This window comes from Colobus angolensis, unplaced genomic scaffold, assembly GCF_000951035.1.
Source record: "Colobus angolensis palliatus isolate OR3802 unplaced genomic scaffold, Cang.pa_1.0 Scaffold49, whole genome shotgun sequence".
Lineage (NCBI taxonomy): Eukaryota > Metazoa > Chordata > Mammalia > Primates > Cercopithecidae > Colobus > Colobus angolensis.
The window spans coordinates 5,600,584-5,608,979 of NW_012118376.1; the positions used below are offsets into that span (position 1 = coordinate 5,600,584).

General features: G+C 41.9%; 1 long non-coding RNA gene across 1 annotated transcript in view; it reads left to right on the forward strand.

Moving 5' to 3' along the window:
- LOC105524133 overlaps positions 1–8,046 on the forward strand; it is a 170,200-nt gene extending 162,154 nt beyond the window's left edge. Inside the window, exon 3 of the long non-coding RNA XR_001003702.1 lies at positions 7,901–8,046. This is a non-coding gene — a long non-coding RNA (uncharacterized LOC105524133). The remainder of the gene's footprint in view (positions 1–7,900) is intronic.
- The last annotated feature ends 350 nt before the right edge of the window (positions 8,047–8,396 follow it).

Below are 8,396 nucleotides of genomic sequence, written 5' to 3' on the forward strand. Positions count from 1 at the left end.
TCCTAACTCAGCTTCCTAAACTGTTGGGATTACAAGCATGAGCCACCTCACCCAACTGGGCTGATATATCTTAAAGACAAAAGCAAGAATTTTGCTAAGCTCTATTATAGAACTCCTAGGTACGTACATGCCCAATTGTTTGGGGATTGTAGGTAAGATCATCAGGAGTTACCAACACAGTTACAACGCCAGCATCCGGAATGAAAACTTCTTTATGACATTATTTTATGAATGCAGGTGCATAACCTAGATAATATCTCTAAAACTTTACAGGCAGGACATAAGCATAATATGAAGAAACAAGGCTCTCCTTTTCCAAGCTAATGACAGAAGCAAGATTCATAGGTTTTGTTTAAAAAGAAAATGCATTTTATTATTGTAAAAATAATGCAGGATGATTGTTGAAGATTTACAACACCTCAAAAAAAAAAAAAAAGAAAGAAAGAAAAAAAAAGAAAAAGAAAAGACCTACTTGTAATTCTACTATTGGAGATAATATTCCATGCCCAGTTGATTTTTAAAAATTTTTTGATGTATGTCCTTTTATTCTTTTCTCTATGTGGATATACTTGATAAATAATTTAACAAAATGAGAATCATATTGATACAGAGTTTGCTCTACTTTTTTATTAATATTAGATAACAATTATTCCACTGCACCATTAAATAAGCCTTACGATTTGCTTTTATGATTGCAAAAGACTCAATGATGTGTATTTTGTACTTTTCCAAACATCTGTTGTTAGAGATTGAGGTTATTTTTAACTACTCCAGTAATGCTACAGGCTACATCCTCAATCCTTGCCTGCTTCACTGATTACTTCTTTAGGATAGACCCCTAGAAAGAGATTCTGGTTAAAGAATCGTATTAGTTTGTTTAGGGTGTCGTAACAAAATACTGCAGATTTGGTGGCTTAAACAACAGAAATTTATTTTCTCACAGGTCTTGAGGTTGGAAGTCCCAGATCAAGGTGCCAGCTCTGGTGAGGGCTCTCTTCCTGGTTTGCAGATGGCAGCCTTCTTGCTGTATTCTTACATGGTGGAGGGACAGCTCTGGTGTCTCTTCCTCTTCTTATATGACCACCAGTCCTATCAGTTAATTAGTTATGGCCCCACCCTTATGACATCATTTAACCTTTATCACTTCCTCCCAGACTTTGTCTCCAAATACAGTCACATTGGGGGTTAGGGCTTTAACATGTGAATTTCTGGGGGACACAAGCCTTCAGTCCATAACAAAAATATAAATCTCTTTAACCTCCTTGATCTACAAATATCAAAGGTAAGGTTGAACAAATTTAGAGTCCCACCAGCAAAGGAGTGGGATTTCAGCACACTTTTCTCAATGTAGAGCATCATGATTAAAGAAAGAAAAACTAAATGCTATTCATAGTTTTATTTCATGAATTAACTCATCACGTTTTCAGTACTTTTATTTTTTTCTGTTCACTAATTTGTATGAGCTATTATAGAGTAATAATAAATCACAACTGATGTTACCTAGCATTTACTATCTACCCATATTGAAGCCAAGAAAATAACATATAGGCGCTCCTTCAAGTATTCATAAAACTCTCTGCATTATGATTTAAACCCCCACTTTAAAGACAACAGTCCTGAGACAGAAAAATTAAGTAGATTTCTTAGAGAAGTTTATGTCTACTACATTCAAATTTCATCTGTGATCATTGCTCCGGTCCTACTGTGTTTTGGTTCTTTGTCTTGGTAACTTGGTTCTTTGTTCTTGTCTTTGGTAATATCTATTATTTGCAGATTGAATTTCCTTTCTTTGTGCTTTACAAATATCATCTTCCCATTTGCCTTAAAAAATGACACTTTTTTTTTTTTGCCTTCCCTCCCCCTTTTATCTTCTGTCAACTCCATTCTGCATATTACTGGTTAGATTTCCCAAGGTCCGTTTTACTGCCCACAGTGCTGACTTCATTTCTCATATTGTAATTTCAGCTTCCTTATCTCATCCAGCTTCCTTTTCACCTGGGTTTATTGTCTTTACATTCCATGGCGTTGTCTTTTCATCTCATCACGTTCTTTCAGGTCAGCTTTTTGGCTTTCTGCTCCTGTTTCAGAGAGGCCATATATTCTTAGATCCTACTGAAAATAATGAAAATGTTTCATACTATTTTCTCCTTTTTTTGAGAGTAAATCATTTTCAAAGGTGTGTTCATCTTCTTGATCCTCGGGATATTGTTCCCTTTCCCCTGAGGTTTCATACTTTGTTTCATAGGCCGTCTATTTAGTTTGTTGTTTACTAATCCTTAGATTAGACAAGTTCCTTCTGCATTCAGTGTTTGCCAATACACAGATTTTGTGGCTCTGCTGTAGAGAAATGAGATCTCACTCTCTTGCTTGATTATTTGACACTTTGAATTAAGGGAGTTGGTAGAAATTTAGAAGCCCAGCACACAGTGTTGTTGGATTCCTTAGAGTCTTTTTTCTTGCTTATGTAGCTTCAGTATGAGGGCTGCATCCCCTAGGATGCAGAGCATGATTCTAGACCCCAACAGCTTCCTGCTCATTGCTTTCAGTTCACAGATGAGATAGAAAATGTGAGTGGGGTGGGGTTAGTGGGAGAGGACACGGTGGAGAACAGGTGATTGGTGTTTTATTCTGGCACCTTAGAAACAAACACTTGCACAATAGAACTTACTGTTCAGCACTGACCTGGGCCTTTGAGACAGGGCAGACAGTGGGAAAGGACCAGAAGCCACCTCACTTTCTTTTCCATGTTTGGGTTTCCCTGCCTCAGGAAAGCACCTGTAGCTTGGCCATTCACTGTTTCTCTGAATCCACCTTCCTCTGTCTTGAAGTTGGTGAAAATGTTTCTCCACATTTTGGCAATTCCATTTTTGTATTTACGCTAATTTTGAATTTAATTATTTAAAACATGTGGTGGGGAATGTATGTATATTTACTGGGAAATTGGGAGAGGTTGAGTCACGGACTGCCAGGCAGGTGTCATTTTAAACTGGAAGTTCTTCACACTGCTATTTTTTTGTTTGACAGTTTACCCCCAGACACTGAGCTTTGTCTGGATGTGTATTCATGGCAACAGCAGCATCTGATCATTTCTTGACACCTCATTCACCCACTTGTCCATTGCCAGGTGTTTTTGCCATTGGTCTTGTGTCTGTGGTCTTCTTTCCATCCTCATCACTTCCACCGTGGCTCAGGCCTTCACTGTTTGCCACGGCATTGTGTGCTTGCTGGCTGCCTGGAGTGGCAGTCATCAGCCTCACCTCCTTTTCCATGCTTTGTATTACTGTTAAACACACTCTTCTTACTGCCTTGGGACAGTATCATGGGTTCCTAAAACCACTCAGTGGCTCCTCTTTGTGATTCTGATAATTTCCAGGTTGAGACAGACATTGTAGGTACCTCATGACCTGTACCCAACCTACCTTACCAGTCCTAACACCTTTACTCTATTCCTGTACCCTTTGCTCTTACTAAACTGGCTTATCCTCCATTTACAAGCATGTTCTATATTTCTGTGCTACCACCCTTTTACTTACATCATTCCTTCTACTGCGCTGGGATCTGCTTTTCTTTTATTTCTCTTTGCAGCAATCTGACCCATCTTCTAGAACCCCATTAAATGCAATCTTTTCCGTGAGGCCTGAATGCAATATCTTTCTCTGAGCTCTGAAACTGGATCACCTATTGAATATATTCTGCTTTGTGTTGGAGTGTGTGTGTGTGTGTGTGTGTGTGTGTGTGTGTACCACCTGCTACCTCCCCTACTAGATTGTAAGCTTCTTGAAGTCCCCCATCATATTTTGCATTGGTTAAGCTATTCTATTTTGCTAAGCCTTAATTTCCTGATTAAAGTGAGCATAATAGAAGTGCTTAACTTCTAAGTTTGCAGCATTATTAAATGGAATAAAGCATCTAGAGTGCTGAGCAGAGACCTTGGCATACAACAGGTCCTCAACATTTATTAGTGGAACAAATAAATGAACGAGTCTTCTTGTTTTCTCCTGAATCCTATATTATTGCAAATGCAGAACGTTTTCCTATCCTAAACTTTGCTAAATTTGCAGGGCCCTCAGTACTAGTTGCATTCCACATTTTTCTTGAGCATTGCCAGAAAGTTTAGGGGCAAGAAGGGAATGATCAAATATAACTACCATTAGTGAAAACCACAGGCACTGAACAGCTGGATAATGTGAACAGACAAGTTCAGCTGAATCTCCAGAAATGCATCAATCATAGGATGATGGCAGCTTTTGGGGAGAGTTAAGAGATGCTTGAAAAGGAGCCAGAGTGTGGAAGAAAAAAGATGTTTAGAGTTGGGTTTTCAAAACCGAAGTCTTCACCATGGCCAACAAACTATGGGAAGGTGGCAAATGTGTGTAAAAAAACCTTTTCATTTTCTTGAGTTCTTTAGAAAATTGGAGAGTTTTGTTTTGTTTGGTTTATTTATGTATTTATTTTTGAGCAGCTTAATAATGGAAATTGCCTCAGGGATGGCGTCTGCCATTGCTTTACAAATGCAATACTGTTCTCCCTCCGGGGATTGTGCTGCCGGCTCCTAGAGTGAATATTGCAAAAGCCACTAATAATACTCCTTCTCAGGTAACATTTTCTGGTATAAAATATCTTGGCTTAATATAGTCTAAATACATTGAAGTGTAATGTGGCCAGCATGATAACTTTCTGAAATACAATACTATTGTCCTTTCTTCTGTCTTGGTTTCTGTGGTGTCAGAGGCCCAAAATGAATCAAGATGACAAATCCTTAGCTAAGGCAATGTAGAAGCCACCACGGTACTATACAGGAATTATAGTCTCTTATTTTTCCCGGGAGAGAGAGCATGGGATAATGTAAAGAACACTGGATGAGTGTCAGGATTCAGCTTCAGGAGGCAAAAGTCAATAGACTTGGACCCAGCACTTAACCACTGTGCACCTTATCTCTTAATTGGAAGGAAGTGGGCTACAGAGTCTTAAGGGTCCTTCTAAATATGAACTTTTCAATTCTGAGGTTTCTTCTGTCTGGAGAGGAGCATATCATGATGGATCGGTGTCTGGAATCAACAGGCTTGGTTTTGAACTAAGCCCTTTGTAGCTAAGAGATCTTTGACCAGTTGCTTACCCACCCTCATTTTTCTTCTATAAAAGATGGGGATAGTGATATTACTTGTATCAGTTTGGATATGCAGCTGGTGTTGATTTGTTGATTCAGCTGCTCAACAGGAACCCATGCTCTTTTTGACAAGTTCACTATCTTTAATTTCATCTTCATATTTGTTGCCTCAACTTATAAGAAGACATCAGCCTCTCCAGGTATTAAGTCTTCATTCCCAGCAGAAAGCAGGGGGTGGAAGTGGGAGATGATAGCAGGATTTTTTTTTTTTTTAAGTATATGCATGGGGAAAGGGTCTATGTTCTAAGGCTTCTTCCTCCTTTTCTCTGAAAAGGAACAACTTTTCCAAAACTCCCACATGACTTCCCATTGTATTTTATTGGCCAGAACAGGATTACAAGACTCCTCACCTGTGAGGGAAGTTGGAAAAGTCTTTTTCAGCTTCTGTGATAGTGGTTAAGGGAGAAAGGGTTGGAAGTCCTTTGAAGTCAGTCAACAAACAGGTTTGCCAGACTGCCCCAAGTGACATCAGAATGTCATGAGGTACGTGTAGTGGTTAATGCTGGTTGAGTGCTTAACTCCTCGGGTCACAGCTTGACCCAGGGCCAGCACTGGATAATTGTTACTTACCCTTCTCTAACAGTCTATTCTTCCCTTTGCACCTGACTCACCCTCAGTGCAGTAATTTTTAACTTTATCATATGAGAATCCAGAATCCTTGATATTTGACTCTAGAAGCCGCTTGACTTCTTTCTCTTCTAGTAATGCAACGCTTTCCTGTGCACTGCTCATGATAGCTTTAGTGTCTTGTCCAGGAGTGTGTGTGTCTTAAACTGACAAAAGGAAAGCAGGGTCACAGAGCAAGGGAGGCTGAGATTGTCCTGTACAAGGTGTTTTGCCTGAACAAAGCCACGGGCGATTCCTTATGCATGGGGTGCCATGCTTTGCACAATGACCCTGTTCTATTCTGACCTTGGCAGTCTGGTCCGGAGGACTCAAAAGGCAGCCAGTGAGAGGCTGCAGTGAGATTTCTGTCCAATAAGAGAGGTTCATAGAGAGTAGTAATTAATGGAACTAATCAGTCTCTCTTAGTGTCACTAAGTGCCATTCAAATATGCCAGATTCTAGAGATGTGCAGAAGCTAAGAGGCACATAGAGACAAGTAAGCAGATGGCACAAGAAACAGAAGCTGTGAGAAGGCAGAAGCCATGAGATGGATGAATTTGTTGAAGAGGCCGTAGCATCTGAACAGAGAATGGTTGACTTGCCATTATGGAAGCAACAGCACATGCTGTTGAAGGACAAGATCAGATCTCTGGAGTTGCTGCTTTGCCTAGGGTGTTGCTATGGCTACCCTGGATCCTGGAGCATGCCCCACTTCTCCCCTGGCTGGGCGGCCGTCTTTCTTACTCCTCCTGGGCCCCTCTGTGAACCCCTTATTCTGAGAGAATGTGCAAAGATCTCCAATCTTGGTAACTATGGAGCCTGATTTACAAAGGAATTCAAATAATTTAGGCACAACTGTGTTGTCCTGTTACTAATTAGAGTAAGAGAGGGTGGCTGATGTGCAGACTTCTTCCACCCGGCTGCCCCTCATGGAGTAGCCACCCTCATGGTAGGAGAAACCTACTCAGCAAGGATGAGCTGTGATTCTGTCTTGTGCAGACCCAGGGCCCACCAGCTGGACACCAGAGCCCTGGCTCCCCTTTGCTGGCCGGAGAGTCTCTTCAGAGGGGAATTCAGAGGAGCCTGCCTTGCCACCAGACAATGGCTCCATTTATATAATCCTCCCTAGGCTCTGGCTGGTGTAATTCAGTTATTTGATCGATTTTATATTGTGTGATGCTGGAAGAGGTGAAGAAACAACAGGTTTTTGGCTGTACCCTCTGGCCTGTTCTGATCTGTCTTGTTGGCTTCAAGGATTTCACGAAGCTTTGTGCTGCTGCCAACTGTCTCCCTGGGTGTTGTTCACAGGCAGCATCCTGCTTCCCATGTGCATATCTCCACGGAATCCGTAGGAAGTGGGACCTAACCCTTCAGTTGCCGGCTCGTGGGTGGGGCGTGTGGGCCGCAGAGGTTTGCGTGGAGTCTTCAGTAGCCTCATGTGTTGCTGAGTTTTTCCAATGTTTAGTGCTCAAGCTCCATCCTGTCCCTTTTTCCCCAGGAGAAATGGCTGTGTATTGGTTTGATTGGAATGATCTCTCTATGTCTGGCAGCTCTAACACAAGTTAACACAGCTTTAAAAAACCAGTTTTCTTGATGTCTTGGCACAACAGATTTCCTAGTATGGAATTGTTAAGCCACATTTCAACTTCATTTCCAGGCCTGTGTCTTCCCTGTTTGTTTGTTTGTTTTTTGAGACAGTCTTGCTCTATCTCCATGGAGGCTGGAGTGCAGTGGTGCCATCTCGGCTCCCTGCAACCTCCGTCTCCTGGGTTCAAGCGACTCTCCCGCCTCAGCCTCCCGAGTAGCTGGGACTACTGGCACGTGCCACTACGCCCGGCTAATTTTTGTAGTTTTAGTAGAGACGAGGTTTCACCGCGATGGCCAGGATGGTCTCGATCTCTTGATCTCGTGATCCACCTGCCTCAGCCTCCCAAAGTGTTGGGATTACAGGCATGAGTCACGGTGCCCGACCCTGTTTGTTGACTTGAAGGTTCTGCCATTTCTTATAGAGCCTCCATCTCTGGCATTTATTATTGATACATTGTTTCTTTTACTTATTGTATGTTTATTTATTTTTTATCCAAGTGAGACTCACGTTGACACAGTTTGTTTTCTCTTTTCTTTCAGCTTTAACCAATCTTGAGTAAGAACTCCCTGACTTGGAAACACTCAAGTATCCCACACGTGACTGGATGGCCCTCACCACACTAGGAACGGAATGGGGGCCTCCCATTGGAACTCGGGGTGGAGGGGGAAGCTCCACCAGCTATTGTGCCTCCCACTTCCATTGACAAAATAAGTGTTGCAGACGTGGGTGGGTGGGATACAGGGTGTGGGGGCTGGCTAGTGCCTGGCATCTGGAATTTAAACCTAAACACATTTCCCCTTAGAAACAATATTATTCACAAGGGCCAAAAGCCCACTAACCACTGCCCCTCTCCCCAGAGCTGAACGCTACAGTGTAAGTTCTATTAGTGATTTTTAACTCTGGCTGGCATTAAAATCACCTGGATGTGCTTTAAAACCCTGTATGTGTTCCTCCAGCAGAGGTTCCAATTAAACTCATCCAAGCAAGAACCCAGGCATAGGTACTTTGTAAGTTTCCCTTGGCCAGGCATGGCAG